At 42.6% G+C, this 16,813-nt stretch overlaps 1 protein-coding gene across 1 annotated transcript in view; it reads left to right on the top strand.

Annotated features, from left to right (window-relative positions):
* The first annotated feature begins 1,292 nt into the window (after positions 1-1,292).
* naaladl2 (N-acetylated alpha-linked acidic dipeptidase like 2) overlaps positions 1,293-16,813 on the top strand; it is a 590,615-nt gene continuing 575,094 nt past the window's right edge. Inside the window, exon 1 of the mRNA XM_079574900.1 lies at positions 1,293-1,412. The gene's annotated coding sequence lies outside the window, so the exon portion shown is untranslated. The remainder of the gene's footprint in view (positions 1,413-16,813) is intronic.

Raw genomic sequence — 16,813 nt, 5'->3', positions numbered from 1 at the left:
CAAACCAGCCAAAGCTTTTGTTTCCTCCATCACTTCTATTCCGTGTCCAAAAGAAAAAAAAAAAAGAAAAAAAAAGAATTGGTCAAAGATCATCTCCTGCAGGTGTTGCTTATCAGACACCGTTCCCACTCCTTCCCCATGAGCGCCAGACTCTCCCAAATCCTCCCTAACAATGGGGCATTCGGAGCTTCAAAGGAAACCCCCGACAATATAACCCCACAATGCCGTGTTTTATCGCTGCACCAAAGCGGGTTAGTGTAGTTTTATTTCGGGGGGGAACGGCGGGAGCAGTAGATTGGAAGTGAAGGGCGTGCTCCGGGAAGGGGCTGCAGGAGAGGATGAGCGCGGCCCGATAATGCGGCATCTCATTACCCCCCCCTCCAAAAAAGAAAAAGAAAAAAAAAAAAAAACACGCTGTCCTTCCACTGCACCATTGGCTCCACTAAACCTGCTCCCAGCACAATCTCCAGTGAGTAGCAGGCAGCCATTTACAAATAAATGAAAAGTGTCACATTTGATTTCACTGGCTCCCGGAGCGCGGCGTCTGAGCTTTGTCACAGGCTGTCTTCTCACGCGCAGGTTGGGCGCTCTCTCCAGGTCGGTAGCGGATAGGTTCTGGCAACCACACGCTCGGGGCCCAGCGGCGTTCCTCCTCCTCCTCCCAGGGTAAGCCCACTCACACAATGACCTTCACAATGTGTTTTTTTTTCTTCTTCTTCTTCTTTTTTTTCCCTTTCCCTTTTGTTTTTTCCTTTTTTTTTTCCCCCCCTCGGTTTCCTTCTCCTCCTCCTTTCGTTTGCCGTTCCTGTTTCCCGGAGCAGGAAGTTGAGCCGGATGGAAATAAAGGGATCAGGCAAAATGGCGTGTTGTGGCATTTCGGAAGCAGTCGCCGTGGTAGCAGCGCTTAACCCTTGCCTCGGCGGTTTAGCCTCAGATGCCCTCGGTCGGATGCCCTCGGCCGGCACAAAGGAGTTAAAGAGGCTCGGTGCCAATCGGGGAAAGGCAACGTTCGCTTTGACGTTCTTGACTTGAATCGCTGGCGAAGGATGTCTCCGTTCAGACATTGCTTCTGAATTCTTTAACATATCGAGGAAACATGACTTTCGAAATATTAGCTGATGCTTTGGCTGTACTGTATACTGTGCGTGTGTTCTCAGTGCCGTTTTCTCGGATTGTTGTGATTTCATAGCGACATCGCAAACACATGTATCGGCAGCTTTTTACACTGGATAGAAATATGTCATCAAAGCTTCCTGATAACTTTGACGAGTACCTTTGAATGTCTGGTCAGCGTCTTGGCAATGTCTGCAGAAATAAGGACGTGGCGGGATGCGTAAAATCGACCGGACAATCTTATTTCCTCGTTTAGGGAGAATACATATCGGATAGACAGATGTGCTAACGTATATAAGGTAAGATCCTGAGAGTAGCCAACAGTATACAAACCATGTTTCGCGATTAGACTTTAACCTGAGCACGCAAAAGGCAACTGTTATAGTATAATATAGTATTTGAAGCTGATCGAAGTTTTGCGCAATGAAATCATGAAACAGTAGCTTTTGGGTTCGTTCGCTTTAATTTTGCTTTACTTTGTGTACGAGATCTGTTTAATGACGATCATGTAGAAGTATTTTAGAGTCCAGGCAATAAAAGTGTTCGGCTGTGTGTCCGAGCTTTGCTTTTGTTCGTCTGTAGGTGCTTGGATGCTACGTATCATGGTAAACCATATTGCTCTCCTGGTCTTGCACGCTTGCTAACGGCTAAAGCGGCTTCGGATTCCTTCTCTCTTCCGTCCTGACGCACTTTGCACAGTTCGCACGGCTCCGCGCTGCTTTTTTTTCCCCCCACAGCTTTACACGTTCGTCAGATTAAAAGAGGCTGATGTCGATTTCTGTCTCGGTACGTTGTTGCCAAGGCTGCTAAGAGATGCTAGCAAAATCAAGCTAGCATCTGCGCCGTACAGTATAGCTAGATCACATGACAACATCCCGCCCCCTCCTCCTCCTCCTCGCTCTTCGGGTTGACGCTTAATGCATATGAGACTATACATAGAAAAGCGGAAGGAAAGCGTCCGACGTGGGCTATTGTTAGAGAGGGGAGGGAAAAAAGAAGGCACATACATTAGCGGCGTTTTGCGAGTCGTGCGGCGCGGTCAGGTCTGAGCGTTAGTGCTGATGGAGCGGAGAATTGCCTTGATGTTGAAATGTACGACACGATAAATGACAGTTTCAACGCGGACGCCTTTTACCTGAGAACACAGCGGCTTCAAAAGGCGAGCAACACTTCATCTCACACTGCGCGGCTGCTGACACAGGCTTATGCTGACGACGGCGAATGCTAAACACGTTTAACACTTTGTAGGGTGGAAATGTATGGATGCATCAAGGGATCTCGACTGTGTGAGCACGCCGTCCCGCTGAGTTTGTATGTGTAGAAGCTTGACTTACGCTCGACTTTGATGTAACTTTGTGTTCTTGGCACATGCACGGTGGAAGGCGCCATAGCGTGATATTAGTCTATTCAAGATACTTTCCCTGTTTACAAAGGCCACTTCAACCTCTTAACCCCCGCCTGAATCCAGCACATTTTCTCCAGTTTGGCTTCACCCAATTCTAAAAGCTTATATAAAAAAAAATCTTAGCTTTCATATGAGGCATTACACTGTTGCTCCTCAGTCCAGAAGCTTTTAGATTTGGGTAAAGCTGAACAGGCAGGGGTGTAAGAGGTTAATCCTTTCTGTCTCAGTAAATAACTAAAAACATCTATGCAATAACAGAGCCAACAGTTAAAACTTTAAAGGTACACTGCATAACATTGTGGACTATACTGTTGCCCACAAAACAAAGCCTGCTCCTATTGACCAGCTCAACACAGAAAATGCTATTACAGCAGTGAGTAATAAAGTAATGTATTTGAATGAGAAACTAACCTGTTTAAATCTCAAATTCTACTGCCTGTTGCCAGCCCAGCTGGAGACGTACCCAGTCCCAGTACAGAGTACAGTCATATATTAGGAGGGGTGAGCCTCACAAATGTTTGTTTGGACATTTATGTGGTATTTTTCAATGATGAAAATATCTGTCATAAAATAAATGCTTGTATTTCAATTTTATGTTTTGGGTAAAATTCTACACGGTGTGGCTTTAAACTAAAAGGGGAAAGGGATATTCTATGGATTTATAAATTAACTATAAAATACTTTACTTACAGTAAAGTGTCTTTGAGACTGAGGAAAGTGCTCTCGGTTACATTTTTTAATCGTGTATCAGTAATTATGACCTTTGTAGTTAATATAATCACATTGAAGTATCATTTATTTAGAGGTTGTACTATATTTCCGATGCTTCTTTGTATTTTCCTACATTTGAACTTCTTTTCGTGGAGATGTGAGGCCTGTGTGATCATTTCAAACACTTCAAAGACAATAGCAGCTTGATTTATTTCGGAGAATGATCTTTTTGAATAAGTTTATGTCGGCTTAACTGTGGGAATAAACAAGTTTGACAGTTAAATTGTGGCTTTACGCGGTGTTCGTCCCTAAGCAACAGGAAAAAGAGAAACCGAGAAGGCGTCTGTGTAAAGGAAAGTGGGATTTCAACATTCAACCTTTTGTAATTAATTAATCGGAATGAATTGAAAAAAGTCCCGGCCCTAGTGCATTCACAATAGTGTATCCTGAATGATCTTTAGGTTCAAGTTAGAGACGACGCTGCAGGTCATAGGAAAGAAAGACATTTAGATGTATGCCTTTGACAGGAGAAATCAACATTGTCAGTTTTCCAGTTTTTTATGCTAGTATTTTAGTATTTTAGTCTAAGTGTGGGATTATTTTGTTACATGATGCAAAATTTGGGACTTGGATGGCTGTTTCGAGACTAATCTGACCCAAAGCATGAACACTGAAAAACAAAATTGAGTTTTTCCTGCTGTACATTGACTGCGAGTTAACCATTTCTGAAGGTTTCTCCATTAAACCTGTTGCACCCTGTACATAATTAGTAAAGAAGTTCGTATTTCAGTATTTTCTGACCTATTACAATCTCATCACAACTGCCATATCTGTAATAAAAAAAACAAGACATCAAACAAGTGGGGACGGTGCAGACGTGTTTACTCACCTGCTGTTGCTGACCCAGTTCCCAGAAGCGCTGCCACGCCGCCTCTCGTCGCTTGTAGCCGTTTATGTCCTACAGTGTTCCCTCTCTGCCGGTGGAATGGCCCGCGGAGCCGTTTTAGTGACACTTCTTTAGTCGTCGGACGAGTGGGGGTGGATGGGGGTGGGAGGGCTGTGGGACACTGTGTGATTCTAAAGGCAGGACGGGCCCGGGTTTAAAGCCTGTTAATGGGGCGTGTCGCTCAGCGCTGATCAGTGGAGTGAGGAGGAGACAGTCTGGGACACCTGTGGGGGTGTCCGACTTTCTGTGACAGGCGCAAGGGCTTTGTCTGGCCTAAATCTAAAATGACTGCGTCTAATAATATACAAGAAGAGAAGTTTATTATTTGAAAAGTTTATTTTTGACCCTCTTGTTGCAAATGTAAAGGAATGAAAGGACAGGCCGCTAATGTTTTATCTGTCATGTTTACGCTGCAAAAAGTAAATAACTAGATTAGCCTCGTTATGCAAATGACATTTTTCTCTGATTTTCTAAATTGTCAACTCAAATGAGAGTCAGCATAATTTTCAAGTCTTTAACTGTAGAGGATCATTTATATGTGGAAAAAAAAAACCTCCCTGTGATAAAAATTCAAAAATAAATATAAATAAATATAGTAAATGATTATGCAAGTCATCGTTGCAGCATTAGGAGGTCATATTTACTGAAATCAAAAGCTATATCAATCAGAAACAGCTGCTGTTTGGATGAAAACTGCCTCCCACCCTCATAGAAGTTTTTTTTTTTTTTTGCTCCAAAGGTTCTCTATAGGGTTGAGGTCAGGGGAGGATGGGGTCCACATCATGAGTTTCTCAGGCTTTAAGGTTGTTTTTAAAGTGTCTAAAGTCCAATGCTTTCCAATGGGAGACTAGCGGCGATATGTGGCCATACAGCCTTTGTTTTGCCCAATCCCGTCAGACCTTGGAAGCTAAGCAGGGAAGGGCCTGGTCAGTTCATGGATGGGAGACCATTGAGTAGACACCAGGAAGCCGAGCGAATGTGGTGCGTGAGTGAGTAAGTGGTGGTGGTCGGAGGGGCCGATGGCGCAGACTGGTTGCCTTGCTTCCGTCAGTCTACTCCAGGGCAGCTGTGGCTACAATAGTAGCTTGCCACCACCGAGTATGGAGTGAACGAATAGTGCAATGTAAAGTGTCTTTGAGTGTCCAGAAAAGCGCTATATAAAACCAATGCATTATTACTACAGCGATGGCGGCCCTTAGTGTCGTTGTCAAAAAGCAGAGCAGCCAGCGGCCATTGGTTGACACCAGTCTATCGAATGTGTGGTTTAGTCCTGCAGTTCTCAACCGGTTCAGCGTCGGGACCCACCATCCCCATAGAATGACAGGGCGCGACCCAAAACAGGATCTAATTTGCTATGGACATATCATGCAATATACTGGATTTTACTTACACATCATTGTAGAATAAGCATCAATAAGCCCAATACTCTGAAATCATAATGAAAAAAACAACTTTTGATTCTCTCTCAGCTAGAGTTGCAATACTTACAATTGATAAATAATAAGAAAAAATAAAAAAAGTTCTGGGAAAGACTCTCGACCCACTGAAGAGGTTTCCGTTTCGCTAGTGCTCATAAACATGTAACAAAATACAAATGCACTTGAATGCACTCTCTAAGCTACTTCAATGCTGTCAGTGGATAACGCTAACTCATGAGGAAGTCCCTGTCTCTGTCGCTATTGCCAAATCATGACAGAGCAGGCCCAGTGGCATCATGGTGGGGGGGTGGGTCACTCATATTCATCTGGACACATGTACCCAGTCCTGCCTTTGAGCCCATTCCAATGCTACTGCTGTGGCTCCCCGGGAGGCCAGGGGTTAAATCCCCGCCTGAGGGCCACGGCGGCACTTAGTGTACTGCCCCTGAGGTTATATCGATTTACGGCCCGCGCTCAGATTATGGGGTCAGAGATGAGACGCCCCCCCAAACAGGAGGCTACCGTGCAACTAGGCTAAATCATAGTGACACGCGCCGGGGCTAACGGGCCTGTGTGCGCTGCTGGGTCTCACAGGAGCAAAAAGCAACATAAAAACAAGAAAAGCACGGCCGCTGTAAAGCCATGTCCTCCGGCACTGAAGGTGGATGCACTTTTATGGACTGCAATATGATCGGTAACTCATTCAACAACAGCAGCCCGCCGGTGAGCGCGCCGGGTAACCTTTATGTAAGTCATCGGAATGGACGCCGGACGTATCGGGGAGTAGCTGCTCTGCCTGCCCCGGAGTGGACATAATGCAATAACACAAAACAAAAGCAAGAGCATAAAGTGAAGGAGGCTGTGGAGAGCAGTTATGGTCAGTGATGGGATCAATAAAACCTCGCAGTTCTTTTGGGGAATTCAATAATATTAGATAGGGGTCATAATAACGTTATGTTTTCAGAAAGCGTGTGGACCGTCTGTGCCGTGGGGCTGCGTTTACACCCATTTACCTTTTGTTTTGCGTTGATTCACCAATCGTGTTAGGGCACTGGAGGGATGTTGTGCATCAGGTCAGGCAGCATATTGACCTTATTCTTATCTTGCTGAAAGGCGGTAGCTCTAACTTCAACACAATGCATTTGTCGAGGTTTTCAAGTGGCTGCAATGTTTCCACCAAGTTACGGGTGTCAGATTAGGTGATGCAACATCTCGCAAGAAGTCACTATTCAGAATCCCTGAGGTCTCCCATCTGACTCAGAGAAGCTTAAAGTGTGCAATAGTTCAGTTTTGGTCCATGATTTGACTAAGTTTAGCCTTGTTTTGTGCTTTTGTTGAGTGGTAGTTCGAAATCTGCGCAGTAATCTTCACTTTACTGCCGCTATCCGCTTAGAAAATCCACATTGTTTAATTTTGTGTAATTATACTTTGTAGTGTAACACTTCACGTAACCATATTTAAATAGGGAAAACGTGGAAGAGCTTGGTAGCTTCTATCTTGACCTGTTTTGGAGCTATAGAGGAGAGAGGGAGAGGCTAAATGCTAACGCCGTCCGCCCTGTGTTTACGTGACTGAAGGCACGGGTGACGATCAGACAGGTCCCAAAGAACTCGTCAAAGCTAAGGTAAGAACATATCTCAGTATGTAAAAAACGTGGCCTATTCCTTTAATAGAGTAATGGTGGTAAAAACTAAAATGCATCAGCTGCAGTGTTATAATTAACTGTGACTCTGGTGGTAAATTTCTCTTTTCCTTCAAGTCTCTGGCACAGTAAACCTTATCCCCAGACCGCCCCCTCCTGTGTGCCCGTCTGCTGAATATGTAGCACTGTCCCACTCAGAGCACTGTAAGTACACCCAGGGCCAGTCTGTCACTGTCAGCTCTGGCATTTCTCCTCTGAGCTACAACCAGAGAATATCAAAGACCACGCTGCATTATGCCCCGTGTCCTCAGCCGTGACAGGGACCTTGGTCACTGCTCTGTCCTCTATCTGCGCACCAGTGTGTGTGTGTGTGTGTGCGCGTTCAGGTCTACCAGGTCATGTGGGGACTGATTAAAGACTTCAGACCTGTTGTCATTGTGGATGTGATTGCAGGATGTTTTGGAGATGGGTTGAGTTTGGTAAAAGTTTCCTATTCATATTCAATACCTTTGGGATCCACAAAGTCAAATATTATGTGTTGGTGTGAGAAAAAGCATTTGGTTGCCTCATTTATTGACCACTATTGAGTAGAATAAGGCTTTAAAGGGGGCACACTGCAAAAAGTAAATATCAAGCATTGGCTTAAATGGCTTGAATTGAGAAAATGTGTCCTGTTTTTGTCGGTTTTCACTCATTTAGACAATTTTCCTGATCGGACCAAGTTTGCTTTGCTTGTTTGAGGACATTTCAGACCAGTTCTAAGGTAAATATCGCTTGAAATAAGAAAGTAAAATTGCCAATGAGATAAGACCAATTTTCTTACCCCATTGGCAAAGAAAATGACCTGAAATAAGAACGAAATGTATCGAAACGAGTCAGAAACATCTCTGAACAAGTGAAATAATCTCGGACAAATGCCCAAGAACTTCTTACCTATACTGATCTAGTTAATTACTTTTTGCAGTGCAGTATTATGCCAAACCCACTATTTTAAGCTTACCATGTCACAATGTCTCATCATAAACATAACTGGAGCTGTGTCTGGAGCCGCTCGCGCACCTTTGAGTAATCTCTGTATCTTCGCCGGCAGTTCTCGAAAAGCTCATCCTGAGGTCTTGCATATAGATACAGACGGCATCTCTGGAATCCATATATGGTCATGTTTGAAAACAGTTAAGGGGGAAAACAATTTTGAAAAAATGTATATTTTCTCTAATTATTCAAAAACTACTTTAACAAATGCTGAAATATGAACATAGTTTCTACTAAATAATGATACAAAGACATGGTGAGGAGCAAAGTGGTTCAACAGCCCCAAAATACAAATAACGGAGAATGCTAACTTAATGCTACATGTTAGCATTGGGCTAATGTTAGCTAGCGCTAGCTACAAGTACCGTTTTTTCACTTCTACTGAACAATCTGCTGTGAGAAAATATCTATATGGGCTCAATTTACACGTGACTCTATATGTGATGAATAAGTTCATATTCCACCAGAAAATGGCTAAAAAGAGTGGAAAATTGTGTTTCTCTAAAGATTCTATTTTCCCCCTCGGCGAAGCCACGCCCCCTTCTATGACGAGATGCCGTCTGTATCTATATCCGGGTGAAATTGAATGAAAACCAGGAAGTGAAACTCCTGGATATTTTGTCTTAGCTGCTTTATACTGCATTTTCAAGCCAACAAAATGTAAGATGGTAATAAATATGTAGCAATGAGGTTTTTGTACTTTATTTTATTTAAAAACTAAACACAATCCAAAAGCCCCTCTGAAAAATCTTAATTACTAATATATAAACAACTATCCATTATTGTCATTTTGTCACTGAAAATACAGTTTATGCAATTTTGGCCATTTTGATGCATGAAATATCTTATTTGTATATGAAAACTTCAAATCACAGAAACAAAACACATATTCCTTGCCCCTTATAATCATTTCCCCACACTTTACATCTGGCCTCCCTGCTGCACATCAGTATCAGGTAAAGAAGTATGTCGTCCTCACTCAGCCAATCAGAGGAGATCACCCTACATCACAGATCCCACGTCTGTGGCATTTGACCAATCAGCAGAGACATTATCACTTTTAGGGTTCATTTTGTCAGACATTAGGGTTGTTGAAATCTTTACATGTTTCAGCCGCCAACTGCAAGGTAAAGATCTGACAAAATGAACCCTAAAAGTGACACAGCAGAGACCGGTCACGCTTTAAACTTCCTGTTTTCTCTGAAGTCTGAAAATGACCCAGGTCTGGCTAAATTCATGCTTCATTTCTTTACATAACTTGAAAACTAACCATGATAAGTTGATGAAACTCACACATGTTATTAGTGAATAATTGTGCTAAGTGATGATGTATGTGTTGGTTTTGGAGGACGTAGTGAAATAAGTGAAATTACAGCATGAAAAAGGCAGGCACCATATTTGATCATACGCCCTATTTGGACATGCTCGTTGCACCGATTATTCAAACTTACAGTATTTTCTACACAAAAGAACCAATAAACCCAAGGACTATGTTTTTATGTTGTTATGTAGTAACATTATTAGGCAAACAATATTGAAGGTGACCCCGCCCACTGCATGTAAAGCACAATCACATTACAAAAGCTCTTGACTGGTGATATTGAGGTTAGAATGATCACACCTAACCCTCCCAATAACACTCTTCGTTGAAATTATTTAGTTAAAAGTATTTCAGTGAGTATTTCTCAGTAATCTAAGCTGCAAATCGATATCACTAAATTGTTTTTCCCTATTCCCCTGCAGTGTCTCGCCTTACGTTTTAGAGTCGGGCCTCACAAAACGAAGCCGCTGAAATGTCCCCATGAAATCGCGTGGACCTGAGCGTGTGTATCTCTGTCAGAGGCTGCTGGTGAGTGATGAGCTGTGCCCACTCAAGGTGACTTCTGAGGAGTCATCCATTTGGCCAGTCATTGTCTCCATTACCTGCTCCAGTGCACCACTTAGGCTCCATACACACAAGCAATCACCGTCAGCGGCGGCCGGCCCACAGCGCGAGGCGGCCGCGGGCGGAATACAGATCAGGAGCGCCGCGTTTGAGCTGCGTTTGAATGGGACCATTGATAGATTTTCGACGTTTTGACCTGTATTATACTACGCGGCTGTAATTGTGAAAGAGGTTATGTTGGACAAGAGGTGAATACAATGTAAAGAACATGGTAATGGCTCTGTCCGCTGTCAGGGGCCGGCGAGGTCAGTGCATTCACGAGAAGCGTTTTTATGGCGATTTTACAGCGGCTTTTCATTTCATTAAACTTTTTCTTACAATAGTTATTCGTCCTGACGCCAAGGCTGGGAATCAGTAGTTCAGGGATCTCCAACTTGTAGCTCTTTCTACATCTCTACACACTTGAGGACTCACATTTTAGATGCAGTTTCTGTTTGTTCTGAACATGCTGAGAACAATCTGAGAACAGTTGGGTTGATGTTGGAAATATGAGGACTCAATTCGAGTAATTCCCTTTGAAATATCATCATGGCCTCTAATTCTCCTGGATGAACTCCACTTACAGTAAGTCACATTTTGTGTACGGTATTTTGGCGCCTTATTCATCTTCAATCTGATGTTTAGTAGATTGATTTCAGTAAAATGTCCAATGTTCATTTGCACCAACAAGTCAACACTGCACCGTTTCTCTGGCTTTGTTTTCGTGTAGTAACTGATTTTATCTGGACTTCTCCAGCCCCATGTTAACTGAGAAAGGGAGAAAAGGGGCGGGCACAATTCATGGCAGCGCCCAATGCGGACTTCCGGGAATAAGGTGAATAATCCGGAGCGACTAATATGTGATTATATTTTTTCCCCCTTTTTTCACATCACATGAATTACCGCATTTTGAGGGACTATTTTCTTGTAGATCACTCGCCACTGCGTAGCTTGCAGTCACGAAGCTGCTCACTGATGCTGCTCAAACACAAGTTCTTTTAAATGCAAAATGGTTTTAATTAACTACAGACTGCAGATCTTATACTCCAGTGTCCAATAGGGTGCTTCCTCGTACTATGTAAAAAAAAATATTTTTAAATCTGCTTTCTTCCAACCCTGCATTTGATGATGGGTCATATAAAGATTCAGTAGCTAAAATATTAGCTAATTTAAAGAATATTTAGAACTTGCTCAATGCGATTTATTGTTCAAAAATATAAATAATAGAATTGAATGATCCTGGAGCTCTGTTGTCACAGGCTTCGTGCCCCTGGTAGGGTCTCCCAGGCCAATCTGGTCGTAGGTGACGGGTCAGATAAAGAGCTGTTCAGAACTCCCTTATGAGAGACCAACAGGCCCGGTTAGAACCGTTAGGCCGTCCTTCTGTGGACCCACCACCTGCAGGAGGAGCCATAAGGGGCAGGTGCAATGTGATCTGGGCAACTCCAACAGCTGCCCCCACGACCCGGCAACGGACTCGTGGAAGAAAATGGATGGATGGATTTTATGTGGGGGGAGTTTTGCATTTTTTTGTTCATACATTTAAATGCACTTGTAACTCAAGTTACTTAAATGTAATGACCAATATATTCCTGTAAGCAACATGTTACATTCCTTAGTTACTGAAAATAGGAATATACTTTTGTAAGGCGTTACATTTGTAATACGTTACCCCCAACGTTGTTGACAGAACATCCTTTCTTCACTCATACTGCAACATCAAACTGATTTATTTGCTCTACAGTGAATGAACCATTTAGTTGTGAGAGAAGAGAATATCCTGCTCTGGCTTGGATCACTGTCGGCCCAGAATCTAAACTCTAATTATCAGTGGGTAATTACACTTTAGAATGAATGTATGAAAAATGCTAATACTTGGAAAAACGGATTATTCCTCAATTTTATTAATGTTCTCCTTTGTAATTGCCACAGATGTTTGTTTAACAATACATTTGTTGGCACCAACTGAGCGTCATTTCACAATAATGACATTATAAATGCTTCTAAATTGGTTAGTAATTGTCGCAAATATGCAGAACCATTAATTTATTCCGATTTGTTGATTTCGATCATTATAATTCCGCCGTAATGCTTTGTATCCAGGGGTTTAAGTGGCTTTAAAACTAAATTGGAGCTAAAATGTGATTAAACTCAATAGGTGCAAAGTTTAAAGTGTTGCTCATGTGGAATGTACAGGCTTCTCGAAAGCCTTCAGTAAACCTTATACAAATAAAACATTTCTTCTTTACGTTGAAGCTGCTTCTGTATGTTCTCTGCTCCGCTGCAGTTGTTGATAGCCTCCTTGTTAATTTCATTAGCATTGGTGCCGTGTGCTAAATGTGCAGTGACTAATTGATTGCCTTGGCGCGGGTCCATAAAGCCTGTTGTCGTTTAATCAGTGCTTTTACTCAGACATTTGTTACATTTTCTTTCAAGTTTTAAAGAAAGAGTGGCATGAAGACACTTGAATACATTCTAAAAGTAAGTCCTTTTTAAAACAACTCCAAATGTGGATGTGATTTGAGAAAAGAGACCACACTGAAGTTTTTCTTGAATTCTACGCGGTTTGTAAACAATACAGACACAGAAGACTACTATATAACAGACTTTTTCTGTTTTTTCCTACCAGATAAACCTCTTAAACATCACATACATGTTTAAATATGATATAACGTTATCTTTGCATAATGTGTTTTAATGATTGACTGGTTTTTCCTCAGAATTGCAAGACAAATTTAACCCCCATCTGAACCAAGCAAATTTTCTCCTGTTTGGCATCACCCAAATCTAAAAGCGTCAAAACAGTGATGAAAACTGGGATGGAAAAGCAACAAAAAGTTACAAAAAAGCATCAAAAGAGCAACAAAAACGTGCCAGAAAAGCAACAATAACACAATGAGTAAGCAGCAAAAACACGACAAAAAAGTGAAGAAAGCGACAAAAAATAAAAACTTAAAACAAGACAAAAAAACACCTACGAAAACACGATGAAAATGGGACAAATCACAGCGACAAAAAAAAAAAAAAGTCACGATCAGTATGGTAGGTCTTAGCTTTCAAATGACGCATTACCCTGGCCTAAAGGCCTCTTCCTTTAAGCTCTCGCTTAAAGGAATAGGCCACCGTTTTTACATACTGAGATATCTTCCTACCTGAGCTTAGATGAGTTCATGTGTACCTGTCTGGTCTTCACGCGTGCCCTCAGTCACGTAAACACAGCGCTAGCATTTAGCCTCTCCTCCTCTATAGCTCCAAACCAGGTGAAGATAGAAACAACCAAGCTCTTCCACGTTTTCCCTATTTAAATACGGTTATGTGAAGTGTTACACGATAAAGTTTAGTAAAGTATTGGGTCTGAAGTGTCGTCATGCATGAGCTTAATATAGAAGGTGCAGTTACACATATGACCTGAGGTGGCAGTAGTGAGTATAAAATGGCTAACTTGCATCTAGCCCCTTTAAGTATTTGACGGAAACAATTGATTTTTGTAGTTTAATAAAGAAGGAAATGATCAGAAAATACTTGAAGAAGAGAGGCAGAGAGATCACCGCAGTGGCAGAGTAAATGCTAAAAAATAGCAAACAAACTTACAAATCAAAAACTTACCTGTCCTGCTGGCTCGTGGGGTCAAGCGGACTTAGAAGCAAATGAGGGGCTGAGGCCCTCGGAGACTATTTTCCACACGAAGACAAAATATTTATAATTTCAGAAACTTTCTCTGTAAACACGGAGCTAGCTCAGTAATTGTGTGCGTCCACATGAAGCCAGTCATGTCTGTAAAACCGCTGTGATTCACCTGCCAGGCCTAATGAAGGCCTAATGAAGAAGAAAACAACAGGCGGAACAGGCGGACGGTTTGCTAACGTAACACATTAATGGACATGAAGCATAAACAATGAACTAAATAGGTGTCTGGCATGTTAACGTCACATAAAAAGTTCAGATAACTCAGATAACTATAGCACAGAACTATAAGACTCTCGATTTCACTCCAAATCACTAAATCCAATCTTCATCCTCGGTGTCACTTCTGAACAGTCGCCTTGGCAACGACCTGGACATGGAGGCATAGCTGCGCCATCGACAAGCCTCTCCCGGCACGTTTTTCAAGCTCTCATTTGCGAACTCGTTGCTCTAGCTGTGGCCATATAGCTTTCAGCCCATGATTAGTTTTGTTTTGTTTTATTCTCTAAGAGTGACTTCCACTTTCTCGCTCCGAAGTATAAGACGTTTAGATTTGACATGTCTGTAGGCCTTATTTTCTTCTTACTTCTTCAAAAGACCTTTAGACGTAAGTGACCCATAGACTGTAAAAAATAATGGACGTCTTATGCTCACTCCTCCCCGTTTACCAGATTGACCACGGCCGTGGGGCAATTCATGGCGGATTTACAGGCTCCCCCTCCCCAGCTCTGACGAAGCATGTTCCTAAAAAGGACATACGGGCGGGATTTTCACCGTAGACTCGGCCCTTGCGTGACGTGTAGCTCGCGCTGCTCCAATGCTAACAGTCCGAGCCTCATTAAGTACGAGATTTCAAAAAATCATATTACGAAAACCAGCCTGGTTTCATATATTGTTATTAACCCAGCGTTATCACAGGAGGAAGATCTAGCCTAGTCTAGTGTTGAAACAATTGAAACCAGGCTTTAAAGTAGTTTTTAACGTGTCTAAACTCTGTTATGGTAAATATCGAGACCATAGTAAATAAAATCCGGAGAGAAGTTGTCGTGAGTCAAGCGTGCCAATTTATTGGACATGTGCACATGGAGACACATCAAGTACCGAGATACAAGATGCTCTGAAGCGCAGTTCAGAGCTCACAGTATTTATACACAAAGATAAACAATGATCATACGATTAAAGAATGCCCCCAATGGTGTAATGGTTCAGGTTGACCTAAGACATTCAAAAACGCTGACGAAGATGTATTAGACAAACGTCGCCAAAGCAAGGACACAGACACCCTGTCTCCAAATCGAGATAAGATGTACTACCCCGGCCACGCAGGTGTCCGAGCAGGTGTCCCTTAGCTGAAAACACTGTCTCTTAGCTGTAAACAGGGTACAGTGCGTACTTGTCCGTCGCTCATAACACATACGTAATGCAATTACAATGAAGCACATAATAAACGTATAATAATATATAATATACAGTTGGATTTCCAAAATTTCCATAACAACTCCAATGCTTTTCAATGGGGGCCTAGCGGCGATATGGAGGTACTACAGCAACAGCGGAGCAATGGCGGCCCCCACGTTTGTGGTCAAAAAGCAGGGCAGCCAGCGGCCATTGAAGTGACCCCACCAATAATGACAACAAACCTACGCCTTTGACTAGAGCTATTTGACATTGAAGTTTCACGATTTCAGGTTTAGGTTGGTTGGCAAACAAAGGGTGATAAGAACATTCTGAAGTTATTCCATCAATGGCTTTTTCAGCTTGAGATTGTGAGGGAGTGATTCATTCGATAGGTGAAAACAAGAAACAATTTACCGTAAAACTTACCCACTCTAATACTGGCCTGTATTCCTTTAGCGGCCGGGTCTCTAAAATTGTCCGAGTTCGCGGCTGGCGGAGGCAATTTAAAGCCGGTCTCTAAAACAGGTCGGGGCTTTTATTAGAAACTAGTGGTAGAAATATTCCCCATGTTAGGAATTTGTCTCATACTCGTGTAAATGATAACTCGCGTGCAGGAAGTAAACAAACGGGAACCCGGGCCGAGGGGGGGACGCTGCGGAGGAGCTGATCCGAGCGTAACTTTGACACAGATTTAGCCACTTTTCAAACCTCCTGTGACTATGTTTGGAAACAGGGCAAACAACAAATGTTGTGTGACCCTCCAGGGTTTTAATAAAGTCACCATCGCGTCTTCAAAGCACGTCCAGTGGCTCCGTGTGCAGGTCAGTCCCACACCTCAAAATAACTCCTCCCATCAGCGCGAGCGTCTCGTCTTCTCTCGGGTCAGTCTCATGATCGATCACAAACACAAACGCTCCGTCTAAACTCGCCTTTTACACAAGATAACAACAAATAATCCGGTCCGCGGTAAAAACGAAACAGAAACCTGCAGTGACATTGATGTCAATGTTCCGCTAACAGCAACGAAACACTTCCTGTTGATAAAAGGCGTCAATGTTCCAGCTGCTGGGAGAGGGTTTGCAATGTTAATTAATAAATGAACCTAATATTTTAGGTGTAAATTTGCTCAAATAGAAATAAAGGCCTGTCTCTTGTTGTGGCCTGGTTCCAATAAAGGCCTGGTCCTAGATGCCCTTGAGTAAATAAAGGCCCAGGCCTATATTAGAGCGTTTACGGTAACCATGATTATTTTTAATACAACGACAGATTAGCAGCTCTAATGAAGGCTTCTGTTAAATCTGTCAGTGTCTTTGGATGACTAGACTAACCGGTCTGGACTGGAGCGGAAACAGTGACTCACGGGGTTTCTATGATCCACTTTGTACCATATCCAGAAATCAATATGGCAATTTAGATTGAAACACCAAAAGATATCAAAGCGATATCCTCATCAAATATGAACCGCAACAGATCTACGGAGGATTACACAGGAAGGCAGTTAAAGTCTTACAACTTGGCACCGCCGTCGCTATTACCTTTC

The sequence above is a fragment of the Gobius niger genome, assembly GCF_951799975.1.
Source record: "Gobius niger genome assembly, chromosome: 17".
Classification (NCBI taxonomy): domain Eukaryota; kingdom Metazoa; phylum Chordata; class Actinopteri; order Gobiiformes; family Gobiidae; genus Gobius; species Gobius niger.
This window is presented reverse-complemented; position numbering and strand designations above follow the sequence as displayed.